General features: G+C 44.9%; 1 protein-coding gene and 1 non-coding gene across 2 annotated transcripts in view; both read right to left on the bottom strand.

Moving 5' to 3' along the window:
* Positions 1 to 15,165, bottom strand: part of ZMAT4 (zinc finger matrin-type 4) — a 297,965-nt gene that overhangs the window by 278,468 nt on the left and 4,332 nt on the right. The window lies entirely within an intron of this gene.
* LOC119928991 lies at positions 10,354 to 10,491 on the bottom strand. The gene has a single exon (XR_005451135.1). It is a non-coding gene; the product is annotated as a small nucleolar RNA SNORA7 (small nucleolar RNA).

Below are 15,165 nucleotides of genomic sequence, written 5' to 3'. Positions count from 1 at the left end.
TATTTATAAGTTTATAATTTTGTTGTTGCTGTTGTTGTTTTGTTTTTAATGGTATTTGTTAAGCACTTATTTGATGGCATTTATTAAGCACTTACTATGCGCAAAGCAATGTTCTAAGCCCTGGGGAGGTTACAAGGTGATCAGGTTGTCCCACCGGGGCTCACAGTGTTAATCCCCATTTTCCAGATGAGGGAACTGAGGCCCAGAGAAGTTAAGTGACTTGCCCAAAGTCACACAGCTGACAATTGGCAGAGCCGGGGTTTGAACCCATGACCTCTGACTCCAAAGCCCGGGCTCTTGCCACTGAGCCACGCTGATTCTCTAATTTATTATTATTCTGCTTATTCTGTACTAGACACTGTACTAGATATGAGCTAATTAGGTTGGACACAGTCCCTGTCCCACATGGGGCTCACAATCAATCCCCATTTTACAGATGAGGCAACTGAGGCACAGAGAAATGAAGTGACTTGTCCAAGGTAACACAGCAGACAAGTGGAAGAGCTGGAATTGGACCCCAGGTCCTTCTGACTCCCAGCTCTGTGCTCTATCCACTAGACCACACTACTTCTCTAAGTTAATGGCCCAAGATTCACTGATTGGCTTTGGCAGATTGTCACAGCCTCATTTAGCTTCTACCAGACATTCTCAGACTAAGAGCTGCCATAATGGCCCAGGAGGCTCAATCAATCAATCAATTCATTAAGCAATCATATTTATTTAGTGTTTACCTGGAGCTGAGCACTGTTCTAAATTCTTGAGAGAGTACAATGCAACAGAGTTGGTAGACTTGTTTCCTGCCCTTAAAGGATTTACAGTCTATCACTGAAAGACAATCACTCTCCCCAACTTCAAAGCCTTATTAAAATCACATCTCCTCGAGGAAGCCTTCCCCACTAAGCCCTCATTTCCCCTTCTGCATTACCCTTGCATTTGAATTTGCACCCTTTATTCACCACTCCCTCAGCCTTACAGCACTTATGTGATTTATTCATTTATTTCTACTAATACCTGTCTCCCCTTCTAGACTGTAAACTCCCTGTGGGCCGGGTATGTATCTACTAACTCTGTTACTCTGTACTCTCCCAAGCACTCAGTGCAGTGCTCTGCACAAAGTAAATGTTGAATAAACATAACTGATTGATGGATTAATTGATTGATTACAGTCTCTCTCTCAGCTCTCCTGAACCTGTATCTCCCAACTCAGGTCCAGCCAGGGAAGGGCCATAGCAGGCAGGAGAGAAGGAGCAGGATGTAAGGGTAGCAATGGGGGAGCCGCAGAAACTACTGGACCTTAAATAGGGCTTAGGTCCTTTCCCCCAGTTCTCCCCAAACTGAGTGTGGCAAAGAGCTTATTCTGTTTCTAAGGCATTCCCTTCCAGATTTATCCCCTGTGCCACAGGAAGAAATTTCATCAGGGAAATATCAGTCTATTGATATAGGCTCTGACAGCTTTCTGAACAGAACAACAAAGGAATTTACCACCTCAGGGACTGCTCTGTTTTTTCCTTGACTCTTTTGACCTGAGGAATGATTCTTGGTTTTTTTGAAAGGTTTTCTTTGGTATGTGCTGCACTTTGGAGCTGGGGAGGGGGAAGGAGAGGATAATGAGGTAGTGAGGCGACTGGATTACTGCATCAGCCTCCTCTCTGATTTCCCATTCTCCTGTGTCTCCCCACTTCAGTCTACACTTCACGCTGCTGCCCGGATCATCTTTGTGCAGAAACACTCTGGGCACGTTACTCCCCTCCTCAAAAATCTCCAGTGTCTGCCAGTTAACCTACGCATCAAGCAAAAACTCCTCACTCTCGGCTTCAAGGCTCTCCCTCACCTCGCCCCCTCCTACTTCACCTCTCTTCTCTCCTTCTACAGCCCAGCCTGCATCCTCTGCTCCTCTGCCGCTAACCTCCTCACTGTACCTCATTCCCGCCTGCCCTGCCGTTGACTCCCGGTCCATGTCCTCCCCATGGCCTGGAATGCCCTCCCTCCGCACATCCTCCAAGCTAGGTCTCTTCCTCCCTTCAAAACCCTACTGAGAGCTCACCTCCTCCAGGAGGCCTTCCCAGACTGAGCCCCCTTTTTCCTCTCCTCCTCCCCATCCCCCCCACCCTACCTCCTTCCCCTCCCCACAGCATCTGTATATATGTTTGTACAGATTTATTACTCTATTTTACTTGTACGTATTTACTATTCTATTTATTTGTTAATGATATGCATCTAGCTGTCTTTCTCTTTATTTTGATGACTTGACACATGTCCACATGCTTTGTTTTGTTGTCTGTCTCCCCCTTCTAGACTGTGAGCCTGTTGTTGGGTAGGGACCGTCTCTATATGTTGCCAACTTGTACTTCCCAAGAGCTTGGTACAGTGTTCTGCACACAGTAAGCACTCAATAAATATGATTGAATGAATGAATGAATGAGGCAGTGGAGGAGGGAGATGTGGCCTGTGGTATAGTTGCTGTTTGTGAAAACCTTCTCCCCTGTCTTTCCCCACCTTCCTCCACCCTGCCTGTGTCAGGAGACGGCCCTGTCCCCTCAAACCTGAGCGGGATTGCCGGCACTGCCAGCCTCCTACATTTCACTGATTCAGGAGTTTGCAGACAGGTTAGCAGTCAAGGTCCCCGGCACTGCTCCTGCTGCAGTGTCTCCTCTGCTTTCAAATGTGCTTTCTTTTCCCCCATTGGACTTGTTTGTGTTCCCTGCGCCATTCCCCATTGTGGCTCCACTTTCTTCCTTCTTTTCACTCCCAGCCAGAGGGCTATAGAGCCAGCCTACATAGGGTGGGTGGAGGCAGGGGAGGTGGAGAAGGTACTTCCTCACCCTACACTTAGTCCCACCCCCTAAGCACTAATGAGTTACTCTCCTCCCCCCCGCCCCCACCCAGCACTTATGTGCATATCCTGTACTAGGTTGTTCCCCTCACTTATAGTTTTAACTCCCCAACTAGGCTGTAAGCAACCTGTGGGCAAGGATCAGGAACATTAACTGAATTCATTCTTTTAATGGTATGTGTTATGTGCTATCTATGTGCCAGACACCAAACTAAGTGCTGGGGTAAATATAAAATAAACAGGTTGGACACAGTCCCTGTCCCACATGGGGCTCATTGTCTTAATCCCCATTTTTCAGACAAGGTAACTGAGGCACAGAGAAGTTAAATGACTTGCCCAAGGCCAAACAGCAGACAAGTGGCCTAGCTCACATTAGAACCCAGGACTGATTCTCATGCCTCTGCTCTTCCTACTAGGCCACCTGCTTCTCTATTGCACTACTAAACACTTAGTAGAGTGGCTTGCACAAAGAAAGCACTTAGTAAATACCACTGATTGACTAGGAGTCAGATCAGGGTCAGGCCTCAGATGCAACAGACAATTACTACACCCCCTCCACCCCTCAAAGCCTTACTGAAGATACATCTCCCCCAAGAGGGCTTCCCAGACTAAGCCCCACATTTCCTCATCTCCCACTCCCTTCTGCATCACCCTGACTTTGCTTTCCCCAAACCACAACACTCACATATATAACTGCAATTTTCTTTCTTTGTATTGATGCCTGTCTCTCCTCCTCTAGGCTGTGGACTTCTTGTGGGCAGGGAATGTCACTGTTTAGTGTTGTACTGTACTTTCCCAAGCACTTTATACAGTGCTCTGCACACAGGAAGTGCTTAATAAATACAATCAAATGAATGAATGAATAACCGGCTCCAGGGCTTCCTCATCCTAGAAGGACTACACATTTCATAAAGAAGAAGAAGCAGCCTCCCTGCTTCCTGAGAAGAGATTTCTAAGACTCCTCTCAAGGAACAGCCCCCATTTCCAATCATTTAATCACTCACAACCAATCAATCAATCGTATTTATTGAGCGCTTACTGTGTGCAGAGCACTGTACTAAGCGCTTGGGAAGTACAAGTTGGCAACATATAGAGACAGCCCCTACCCAACAGTGGGCTCACAGTCTAGCTCAATCATATTTATTGAGCACTTACTGCGTTCAGAGCATCTAACATAATTGGTAGATATGTTCCCTGCTCATAACGAGCTTACAAGCTAGAGGTTCCACCATTTTACCTCAGCTGATCCCCAGATATCTTGCTGGAGTCAGACAGCACCATGAAATGCAACGTAGTTTGGCACAGGATACAGGTAAAACCAGGCCCACAGGCTCAAGATTCAAAACAAACCAGGCTGTGGGCAAGTAAGTGATTTACAAAGAACTCGAAAATAAGACAGTGTGGTTCTTCTCCAGAGAACTGGGGCTCACTGTTCCAGGTCTCATCCTTATTCTGACTCTGGTAAGTTTGAACAGATTCTCCCCCTCTACACTGAAAACATGTTGTGGGCAGGGTATTTGTCTACCAACTCTATTATAGTGTACTCTCCCAAGTGCTTAGTACAGTGCTCTGCACATAGTAAGCACTCAATAAATGTGATTGATTGATGTGTGGACTATTTTCTGGAGTAGAAGTGTTTTGTCTAAAATTAAATGTGCCCAGAGATTGAAGAAACAAAACATTTGCAAAAACAATTCAGGGCAGCTTTTGAAACAAGTCCTCTCCACTGACCCACTGACCCACTGATCCAAGTGAGGAGAGGGAGAGGGCAGTTGGGGAGAAGGCAATTTGATCAATTTGATTAATTTGATGAGCTATGGAAGGCTCCAAGTAGGGAAAAGAGAGGCTCAATCCCATGCTGAAGGGAGATGATTCTCTCAGTTCTGTAAATAGGCGACTGAAGCAAGGAGAAGCTGCAGGACCAGCTCAGGGGCTGATCAGACTGTCTGCCTGACAACATGCTCCATGGTAAATCTGCCAGAGGTTGAAGCAAGAACACTCTGCCTGGGGGGCCCTGCCATCTTTTGTGATGGAGACATCAAGGTAGTTGCTATCTGTCTACTCTGCTTCTGGACAAGTTAGGAAATTCACTTCTCGTCTTACCTGAGTTCGTGATCGCTCTTCTGGTACCCACTTTTCTGATAAGGAGCATCTGAGTTTATCCTCTTCTTTGGAACCGGAAGAGTGGCATTTTCCCATCCTATACAGCTGATGAGCAAATTCTCCCTCTCAACTTCGGTTGCTCAGGCCTCACCTTTCTTGATATTCAGCAAAGTGGAAATTAAAGCTGACAGAAGCAATTTTTCAGGGCAGAGCAAGAAAGACACTTAAAGTGCATCATGACTTTGCCCTTTAGGTTTCTGGGCCATCCCCATCCTTTTAGAATGAGTTTAATCACTCAGAAACACAGTCGTAACAGCCCTGAAAATTCTATCATCTGTCTTTGTCTCCTATTTGCTAGGAAAGTTTTATAGGCGGTGGACAACCAGTGCGTGTTTAGGTTTTACTGGTGACAATTATATTTCTAGGCTCCAGAGATAGTACAGGCTGAGCTGACAGATGAGTAAGCCAAAGGATTTAGGACGGAGAATGGGTCTACCAACTCTGTCACATTCATTCATTCATTCATTCAGTCAGTCAGTCGTATTTACTGAGCCCTTACTGTGTCCAGAACACTGTGCTAAGCACTTGGGGGAATACAACAATAAACAGGCAATAAACATTCCCTGCCCACAAAGAGCTTAAAATACTCTCCCAAGTGTTTAGTTCACTGCTCTCGATAAATACCAGCAATTGATAGATTGGTGTATCAGCAGACAGAGAGCACAAGTAGACCCTACCTCAAAACATCCCCTAAATGACAGATCCTGGGGAGAAGAATGTTATCAGGATAGATACGAGAATTCCCACAAGAATTAAATAGCTATAATTGTATTTATTCTGACGTTTTTGACATCTGTCTTCATGTTTTGTTTTGTTGTCTGTCTCCCCCTTCTAGATTGTGAGCCCGTTGTTGGGTAGGGACCATCTCTATCTGTTGCCAACTTGTACTTCCCAAGCACTTAGAACAGTGCTCTGCACACAGTAAGTGCTCAATAAATATGACTGAATTAATTAATTAATTTGAGTCCCACTTTATCCTGGAGCCATAAGTGAGACCCAAGGAAAGCCCACTGTCATCCTGTGGCTTTTGCATCATCCTTAACCATTTTGGCTCCACTCCTCTGCCTCGTGGAGGTGAGGTTAGGCCTCAAAAAGGGGGAAGGACTGCTCTGGGGAGGCTCTTGGGAGAAAAGTTGAGTGATTTAGGCCCCTCAGGATATGGCAGCTCCAGAAGCCTTATTTTGAGCCTCTGTCATTGAACTGTTAGCTCCTTGAGGGTAGGGATTTATCTAACTCTATCTTACTCTCCTAAGTGCTTAGCACAGTGCTCTGCACAGAGTAAATGCTCAATAAATGCCAATGATTAATTGTTATGGTCTGTGACAGAGTGTCACTGTAATCTCAGACTCCTCCTGTGGTCAGGAGATGGGAAGAAGAGTATATTATTATTATTACTATTAATAATAACAGTAATTATGGCACTTGTTAAGCACTTACTATGCATCAGGCACTTTCTAAGTGCTGGGATGGTTACAAGCAAATAGGTTTGGACATAGTCCCTGTCCCATGTGGGGCTCACAGTCGCAATCCCCATTTTACAGACGAGGTAACTAAGGCATAGAGAAGTGAAGTGAACTGCCCAAGGCCAAACAACATACAAGCAGCAAAGACGGTATTAGAACCCATGACTTGACTCCGAGGTTCATGCTCTAGCCACTCCACCGTGCTGTTTCTCAATAATTGTGGTATTTGTTAAGTGCTTACTATGTGCTAGGCACTGTACTAAGCACTGGGGTGGATACAAGCAAATCAGGGTGGACACAGTCCCTGTCATGCATAGGCCTCACAGTATTAATCCCCATTTTACAGATGAGTTAACTGAGGCACAGAGAGCTGAAGCGACCTGCCCAAGACCAGATAACAGACAAGTAGCAAAACCAGGAATAGAACCCATGACCTTCTGACACCCAGGAGAGTGCTCTATCCACTATGTCATGCTGCTTCCCCATAAGGTTGGTGGGGGAGGGATCCAAGACCAAATTTCTGGGGCAGGATATTGGTTGTCAGATGTCAGAAATGCCAAGGAGAGCTCCACCACCTCTTCAGGAGAAAGGGCTGAGGGGATTGCTAGCAGCAGGCCATGGCAGGCCCACCTCGCCAGCAGCCATCATCCCCTCTAGACTGTAATCTCACTGTGTACCTGGAATGTGTCTACCAACTCTGTTATATGCACTCTCCCAAGTGCTTATTTCACTGCTCTGCACCCAGGAAGCACTCAATAAATACGACTGATTGAATGAAGGATCCACAGGAGCTTTCAAGTACCCCTATTTTGGGATGTGGCTATATTCCTCTTGGAGGTACAAAACCTAAGTGGTGCTCTGTTGAGAAAGAAATAATGAGAGGGGTGAGAAGGATGAAAGGCAAATGAACAGTGTCTCATCCCACAAGTAACATGGGGCTTGTTTTGGAGAGGGCTGTCTAACATCCACAGTTCCTTCCCTGTGATTCTTAAAACACAGTTCCCACTTTTGGAGCAGAAGGAAATCCCAGGATAGCCACCAGGTTGAGATTCAGGCAAAGTAGGTGTCAATATAGGAGAGCCCAGGGGGTAGTTTTAGTCTTGTTACATTAGGAGTTTTGCTGAATAGCAACATTTGAAAGGATACTTGGAGCAGAAACCCCTCTGATCCCAACACTAACCTCCAGTCTTCACAGTGCAGGGAAGCTTTTACTCACTGTCTTTTACACATGCTCTTACACACACACACAAACACACACACTCTGTCTCACTCTGAAACCAACTCAACTATTTTCCTTCCTCAACAACAGGCTTCATTATGAACTTCATCCCTAACTGTATCCTCTGCATTTGCTCCTGCAAGATTTATGAACCTCATCAATATTTCATCCCTCCTATCACTGTGCTTCTTAGGATAGTTTTGAAACTTTCCCTCTCTCATCTTTGCAATTTCAAGTTCTAATTTTCATCAAGGAGGCAGAGTTGACTGGGCCGGAGAGAGGAGCAATAGAGGAGAGAGAGGCGAGGGAAATCCTGGAAGATTACATGGGCAAAAGAGCCCAGAACAAGCTAGGAAATTTTTTTTTTTTCCCTTTTTACCTCAGGTAGGAAGCTTGAGCTCAACATATGGGTCAATAATACTGATCTCTGCAGACACCTTCCCCAGCCCTCAGAAAAGTGAACAGATGATTCGGGAGAGGAACTTGGGGGGTGGGAGGAGAGGAGACCACTAGAAAGAGAAAAGGAAGGCAGGGAGGAGGACAGAAAAAGGAAGAGAATGAAAGAAAACGGGGAAAAAGACAGAATGTGAAGAGAAGAAAAGGAGGACAGAGGCAAAGGCAGAGGGGAAAAGGAGAGGGAAGAGGAGGAGAAGGAAGGCAGAGAGGAGGAAATGAAAGGGTAAGGGGAGGGGAAAGACAGGGATATTAAATGGGGAATCATCTCCCCCTTGTCAATCAATCGATCATATTAATTGAGTACTTACTGTGTACAGAGCACTGTAGTAGCACTTGGGAGTGTATAATAAAACCAAGGTGATAGACACATTCCCTGCCAACAAAGAGCTTACAGTCTAGAGGGAGAGACAAACATTAAAATGAATTACAGATCTGTAAATAAATGCTGTGGGGTTGAGGGCGGGGTGAATAAAGGGTGCAAATCCAAGTGCTAGGGTGAAACAGAAGGGAGAGGGTGTGGGGGAAATGAGGGTTTAGTTGGGGAAGGCCTCTAGGACCTCTGCTGTCCTCACCCAGATGGTTGTGGCAGGACAGGAGTCCAGGTGACTCCACCACTGGCAACCTGCAACCTTCTGACCTGAGCAATGGAAAAAGGCTGCCACAAGAGTCAGGGGTCATCTTGGGCAACCATGCACCCCAGACCAGCTAACCATTCATTCATTCAATCATATTTATTGAGTGCTTACTGTGTGCAGAGCACTGTATTAAGCATTTGGGAAGTACAAGTTGGCAACATATAGAGACGGTCCCTACCCAACAGCGGGCTCACAGTCTAGAAGGGGGAGACAGACAACAAAACATATTAACAAAATAAAATAAATAGAATAACTGGCTAATGCTTGTTTCCAGCACACCCTGACAGCATGTTTCTGCCTGTTCCAGAAACATCCTCTAGACTGTAAACTCGTCACGGGGTAGGAATCTGTCTACCAACTCTGTTATGTTGTACTCTTCCAAGTGCTTAGAGCACTGCTCTGCCTGATTGACTGATTCAACAATGTCCCACAGAGTCAGGCTCAGGAGTCACTTTTTTGTGGTATTTGTTAAGCTATTACTATGTGTTAGGTACTATACTGAGTTCTGGGGTGATTTGCCCCAGGTCACCCTGCAGACAAGTGGCAGAGCAGGGATTAAAACCCAGGTCCTTCTGACTCTTAGGCCCGTGCTCTTTCCACATGGCTATGCTGCTTCACCCATTACTCTTCTTAGGCTAAAGAAGCAACCTGAAGTCCCTTCAAGGCCTGGGTGGTAGGATGGAATGCCAAAAAACATGTTTGTACCATTGCTTTCAGGGATTCTGGTCACCTCACTCCCCAACCCAACTTAAATTTGCACCATTTCACCCTCTCTTTTCTGACATTGCCTAGTGGAAAAAGCACAGGACTGAGAGTTGGAAGAATTGGGTTCTAATCCTGGCTCCATCACTTACCTGCTGTTTTTGCCTTGAGCAAGCCTTCCCTTTGCCTCAGTTCTGTCATCAGTAAAATAGGGATTAAATACTTGTTTTCCTTCCCCTTTACACTGTGAACCCCAAGTGGGACAGGGACTGGATCTGATCGGTTGGTATTACATCTACTCCAGTATTTAGTACAGTTCTTGGACCATAGTAAGTGCTTAGCTAATACTGTAATTATTACTATGAAGGTGAGAATTCTCTTTAGCCCCATTTTACTGTGAAGGCAAACAGAGATTCAGAAAATAGAAATGGCTTCCAATTTGCCTATACAAACAAACTCCTGGAAGAGCCAGAAGTTATCCTGCATAGTGGCTTGGCCTTTGCTTGAGAGAAATTCCTTAACCAATTGACAAGCCCTGTGAAAGAGAAGATTCAATGGAGAGTTGAGATTACTGATTCCTTCTGAAGCATGCTGCGGTTTTCTCCATCAGCAATCGTGGTTATCGAAACCAGACGAGCCCTTCCTCACTAGTATTTTGTCTTGTCTTTTGCAATCGAATCATTTCCGACCCATAGCGATACTATGGACACATCTCTCCCAGGATGCCCTGCTCTCCATCTGCAATTGCTCTGGTAGTGTATCCATAGTTTTCTTGGTAAAAATAGGGAAGTGGCTTACCATTGCCTCCTTCTGCGCAGTAAACTTGAGTCTCCACCCTTGACTCTCTCCCGTGCTGCTGCTGCCCAGCAAAGGTGAGTTTTGACTTGTAGCAGATTGCCTTTCACTTGCTAGCCACTGCCCAAGCTAGGAATGGAATGGGTATGCCTCTGCTTGACTCTCCCTCCCTTAGCCAAGACTGGTAGAGTACTGGAAACTCTCCAGGTGCGACCCTGAGAGGGGTCCACCAGCCATAAATATTAGCTTCCATAATAAGGTGAGACATGAGCCCCTGGAGAGCCACTGTGGGTGGGGGTGGGGGGCAGGAACCAACTTTCACACTTTCAATCAGGAAGTTCAAAACCTTTCTACATGTAAAGGTAGAGGACAATGTGGTGGTGAATATGGAGTTAAACATAATCCAGTGAGAAAGCTGCACTGTCTACTAACAGGAAACCTGGTTTTACTCTGAACCTCAGTTTCTCCACCTGTTAAAAAAGGACAATAATTTCTTCCCATTGTTCTGAGTGAGATGGTCTCTCTCAGAGGCACTGTCCTATCCTCAGTAGCAAGGCTTAGGCTGTGTTTGTGGAAGCAGGAAGTGCAATTGTTAATAAAGCCACTGTTGCTGCCATAAAGAATACTTTCCTTCAATCACATCAAATAAAAGAAAAGGGAAAACAGCCACCTGGTCTGCGGTGATGACTTTGACTGCCATTATTACTAAAGGATTAGAAACGCTTATAAAGCAGAGTATCCATGTTAATTTTTCTTGCCTTCGATGGACTGGACTTCTAAAAGATTTGTCTAATTTTCTTTGCTAATGAGAAACAGGAGGTCATAGCATTTTAAAATCCCAGGACCAGAGGAACTTTCTAAGATCAAAGGGCCTATTCTCCTGCTTCCAGACCAGAGAGCTGCTCCTTAACCAACCCCAGACAGAAAATGGTCTCTTCTGTTGTGGGGAAAAAAAAATCCTTTAAAAATGTTCCAGTTTTTTATTTCTTAGTATTATTATAATTATTTGATAATAATAGTTGTGGCATTTGTTAAGGGCTTACTATGTGTCAAGCACTGTACTAAGCACTGGGGTAGATTCAACTTTATTGGGTCCCACGTGAGGTTCACAGAGTAAGTAGAGGGAAAACAGGTACTGAAACCCCATTTTGCAGAAGAGGGAACTAAGGCACAGAGAAGTGAAGTGACCTGCCCAAGGTCATACAACAGCCAAGTGGCAGAGCTGCGATTAGAACTTAGGTCTTCTGACACCCAAGCCTTTTTTCCAAGGACTTTTTTCCATTAGGCCTTGCTGCTTCTCCATTGACAGGTAACTGTAGAATTTTATGCTTGAGGAAAGCTATTAAAGAATGGATATGCCCAATAAAAATAATTAATTAGAGGAGAGGAGAAATTGGTTGACCACGTTCTTATTGCTAATGTTCTGCAACTTAGATCTTTCGTGTTGTTTGACAGCAATAAGAAATCCATAGCTCCAAATTAAATTAAATTCAATGTGACACAGGGTTTGGATTAATAGCCTTGCTAATTGGAGTGGTAGCTCTCGGCTATGAACACCAGAGCTACTGCCCCCGTCTGATCCTCGAAACCTGTTGGATTGCTTACCTGACCAAGGGTTTCTTAAACCCTCGAGTGGATTAAGATGAAATTTCCGTATGAGAACAATGTGGGCAAAACCGACTGTGGTTCTATTATATTCAGTTAAAAGACAGAAAGAGAGGCTTCCCATCAACTCCCAGTGATCTCTTGGGGAATTGTGCTCCACTGGAGGAGCAGTGGGGCCTAGTGGAAAGAGCACGGGATTGGGAGTCAGAAGACCTGGGCTCTAATGCAAGCTCTTCCCCTTGTCTGCTGTGTGACCTGGGGCAATCCACTAATCTTCTCTGTGCCTGTTACCTCATCTGTCAAATGGGGATTAAGACTGTGAGCCCCAGGTGGGACAGGGACTGAGTACAACCTGATTTGCTTGTATCTGCCCCAGCATCTAGTACAGTGTCTGGTGCATAGTAAGCGCTTAACAAATACCACAATTATGGTTAATTATTAAAACAAACAGTAGCAATGATTAATGCAAACTTCAGTTACCTTTGTTTTCAGTGGGTGAGTCTGGGAGAGCTCATTTGGCCTGGGCCTGCTAATTATCCCTCTGTTAGAAGATTGCCTTCCTGGTTGAGGATCGGTTTACTCTGACCCCAGAGCCATTTCTTTCAATTTGTGAGAGCTATGAGATGTGGCATTTCTCAATGCTTTTTTTTTTCTTCATCAACTGATTGGGACCCAAATTGATCTGCATGTTATTACTCACCTTCTTCCCTCCTGATAGCTTCTGGAATTCTTCCCACTCAAGAGCGCCATAAAAGCTAATTGTTCTCTGTCCAATGTCTATATCCTTTTTCCATATGACTCATTAATAGTGCTCAGAAGAATTTTGCCACTGATAACCCTGGTTGGCAGTAATAATGATAATATTGATAATAATGGTATTTGTTAAGCGCTTACTATGTGCCAAGCACTGTTCTAAGCACTGGGGTAGATACAAAGTAATCAGGTTGTCCCATGTGGGGCTCACAGACTTAATCCCATTTTACAAATGAGGTAAGTGAGGCACAGAGAAGTTAAGTGACTTGCCCAAAGTCACACAGCTAATAAGTGGCGGAACCTGGATTAGAACCCATGACTTCTGACTCCCAAGGCCATGCTCTCCACTAAGCCACACTGCTTCCACTGCCTTATGCATTTTAAGCGAGGCTAGTTATGACAGAAAAAGATACGATGCTATTCAGGAGGAGAGTCAAGTATAGTGCTCCAGTGCCAAAATCTTTCTCTGCCCTATGAATGGCCTAAGGCTATGACTGTACGTATTTTGGTCTGAGAAGCTTGCAACAGCTGTATAATTTTCTTGAGAAGCTTTGCTGCAAAACATAATACAATAGAGGAGCAAAACTTCTCTTTGTGAATGTTTTGCAATTGGCAGCACTCAAAAGCTGGAACCTGAAATATGTCTCAGATGTCATTTAAGATAGATTTGTAGGCATGAAGCTTGCTTTCTAGAAAGGCAAGTGAATAGTGTTGATTCTGAGGTGCCAAAAGGGGAGTTTTAGACCTATATAATTGTCCTTCATAGGAAGGAAGACATGGCTGACAGTGAAATTTAAATAGGTGCATTTGTGACTGAACAGGCCATTGTGGAATCCTCTGTCCTGGAGGTATTGTGTTTACACAAAGGCTGTTCCTTGCTATGTGGCCACGTTTGATGCTTGCAGTGCATGGAGCTGTTTCTGCTTTCATCTCCTTGTGTCTCAATCATTACAAAACTTCAGCTTAAATATTGCTACTGCTTTTTTGGGCATAGTGTGCCATGCTGTTCTTCTGGTGGCAACTGACTCCCAGTTTTCAGCTGGGAGAATTATAGGATAATACATATAGGAGATTTATATGACTTCCAACAAATTTATGGAGCACACCCAAAGCCACACTCATACACACACACACACACACACACACACACTTCTGTGATGGAGTCTGTCAGTAAGGTTAGGGGGAGATCAGTGTCTGAGATAAAACAATGTAACTCTTATGCCTCGCTATCACTCTGCCACAAGAAAGGAAACCATCATGTGGACCTGGGGTGCAGAGGGTAAATGGCAGATGTTTATTGTTGTACTGTGCTCTCCCAAGTGCTTAGTACAGTACTTTGCACACAGGAAGCACTCAATAAATATGTATGAATGACTGAATTAATTAATTAAATAAATAAAATTCAAGTCACCTTAGGTGGGATGAGGGAGGAACTCTTAGGGTTTGTTGGCTTATGAATGGACAGGGACAGTGGGAAACAGATCAAGGAGAGGAACAGAGAGAGAGAGAGAGAGAGAGAGAGAGAGAGAGAAAGGGAGAGAGAGATTGACAGAGAGAGAGGAGGAGGAGAAAGAGGAGGAAGAAGAAGAAAGTGAGAGCAAATTGGGAGGGAAAAGAAAACAATAATAATAATGATGTTATTTGTTAAGCACTTACTATGTGCCAAGCAATGTACTAAACATTAGAATGGATACTAGCAAACTGACTTGAACATAGTCCCTGTCCCACGTGGGGCTCAGAGACTCAACCCCCATTTTAAAGATGAGGTAAATGAGGCACAGAGAAGTGAAGTAACTTGCCCTAGGTAACACAGCAGACAGGTGGCGGATCCAGGATTAGAACCATTGACCTTCTGACTCCCAGGATTTGGTGCTCACTGTGTGCTGAAAGACCACCTCATATGTCTTCTGCCACTCTTTAACCACCCAAGTGGTAGTGGCTACCACTCCTGTACTAGGACTGGCCATGTGAACCAGGTTGGCTGAGTCGGAACTGCCCCTGAAGTGGCAGTGGCAAAGGATGGTGGCCCCAGCTTGCAAAACCCCTACCCCCCTAATTCCCAAAGTTGGACCCCACAGGACTTAATTTGAACAGGGCAATCTTCACTCCTGGCTTCCCCACATTCCCACTCTCGGTCCTCCCCTTTCATCCTCCCTCCTCTAATGTAGACACTCCTCTCAGGTAAGATGTGCCTCCTGTTTTTTTAAATGGCCAACATTTCTGAAGTAAAGTAAGTGGTTGGATGGTTGGGTGGACCCTCAAAACCCAGACTGTCCCCCCCAAGTCAGGGTGTATGGTCACCGTAGTGGGGAGTGAGAGAAGCTGGGGAGGAGAGAAAGCCAAAAGGAGTGTGGGAAGAAGCAGGAAGTGTCAAGTTAGAGGAGGGAATGTATCAGTGGGAAAAGAAGTCCAGTAGAGAAGGAGGTGGCAGGGCTACACTGGAGAATTTACTATCAGGTTGTCTGCGGTTATGTCTTCTCTGAACCAAATTACCTGGGTACAAAGAATAATACTAATATTAATAATAATGGCATTTATTAA

This window comes from Tachyglossus aculeatus, chromosome 5, assembly GCF_015852505.1.
Source record: "Tachyglossus aculeatus isolate mTacAcu1 chromosome 5, mTacAcu1.pri, whole genome shotgun sequence".
Classification (NCBI taxonomy): domain Eukaryota; kingdom Metazoa; phylum Chordata; class Mammalia; order Monotremata; family Tachyglossidae; genus Tachyglossus; species Tachyglossus aculeatus.
This window is presented reverse-complemented; position numbering and strand designations above follow the sequence as displayed.